Below are 1,542 nucleotides of genomic sequence, written 5' to 3' on the forward strand. Positions count from 1 at the left end.
GCCCCGCAGTGGCAGCCTGTGCCAGGGCCCCCAGCTAAGGATCCTCCCAGCTCTGGTATGGCCCCCAGCAGGCCCCGTCTCACAGAGCAGGCTAAGCCAGGGCTGAAGACCAGCAGGAGGCCTGCCTGGCTTCCAGGGTACCTGAGGGGGCAGCCCTCAGCATGGGCTCCCCAGGCAGGGAGGGCATATGAGAACTGTGGGAGGGGGTCCAGCAGTGATTTCAGGGCCCTTCTGACTCTAAACAGAACCACCTGGAGGGTGTGTGTGTATATGTAAGCAGAAAGGGGACAGCCAATGGTTCCCATGCCCACTCTTGCCTTCGGGATGTGACTCAGGCAGATGCCACGCCAGGCATTTGCAAGCTGGACCTGCTCCCACCCTGGGGGGGGGGGGGGGCGGCGAGGAGGGGCCCCTCCAGCCCTGCCCGCACCCTCACCCTTGGCCCTACTCCTTGGGACCTAAGCTGAAAGGAAGGAATTTTTGAGAGAGGGGTGTCTCCTGTGGCCTGGGACCAGCCTTCCCACTGCCCAGAGAACTTTCTGCAAGTTGCAGTCTCCAACCTCTCCAGGAATGTGGTACTGGCTGGTGAGCTTAGATTCTAATCCTGGCCATTCCATCTGGGCAAGACACCTGCCCACTCTGGGCCTCAGTTTCCTGACTGGCAAAAGAGAAATATTGGGCTAAAGGGACATAGATATTACTGGCAGAGCAGCAGTGGTCTGGGCAAGCAAGGGACAAGGGCAAGTGCTAGGAGCTGGGTTAAAGAAGGTGTCAGGGATAAGTTGAGCTGAGTTTTGAGGAATGGGAAAATCTTCGGAGGACCTTGAGGAGGGTAAAGCGTGTTTTAGGCAGAGGGGATGCACCAAGCAAAGGCTGGCAGGTGGAGTGTTGGCTGGAAACCTAGCCTAGGGCCCTGCGGGATGAGGTAATGGGCTGCCCAACTGCTCATCCGACCTCTTCCTTCTGAGGCTGTATGATGATCTGACTTACATCTGACTTCTCCACTAGCCTATGAGGGAGGGACCTCATCTGTCTCTTCTGCTGCTCTTGCCTTAGTAGCCCCAACAGTGCCTGGTGCATCAAAGGTGCTCAATAAATAACTGTTAAATGAACGAGCAACTTCTCCCCAAACAGGATGAAATTGGGGGCAAGTGTTTGCTCCAACAGCCCCTGCAAGAGCCTCCCACAGACTCTAAAACAGTGGTTTGCAAAGTGTGGTCCAGGGTGCATCACCTGGGAACTTCTCAGAAATGCAGAGTCTCAAGCCCCAACCCAGACTTACCAGACTGGGGCACAGCAATATGTTTTAACAAGCTCGCCAGGTTGATTCTACTACACGTTAAACTTCAGGCACCCTGAAAGCCCACGAAAAACAACTTGCAGATGGAGAAGCCAAAATTGTGGCCAAGCCTGACCCAGAACACAGGTATTCTTGACCCTCTCCCTTTCTCCAGCCCAGGGCACAAAGAAGAGGAGAGCTCCATCATCCACCCCACCAGGTTTCTGGAATGAAGACTTGGAAACACCGGGGCGGGGTGGGGG

Source organism: Neophocaena asiaeorientalis, unplaced genomic scaffold (genome assembly GCF_003031525.2).
Source record: "Neophocaena asiaeorientalis asiaeorientalis breed wild unplaced genomic scaffold, Neophocaena_asiaeorientalis_V1.1 scaffold478, whole genome shotgun sequence".
Classification (NCBI taxonomy): domain Eukaryota; kingdom Metazoa; phylum Chordata; class Mammalia; order Artiodactyla; family Phocoenidae; genus Neophocaena; species Neophocaena asiaeorientalis.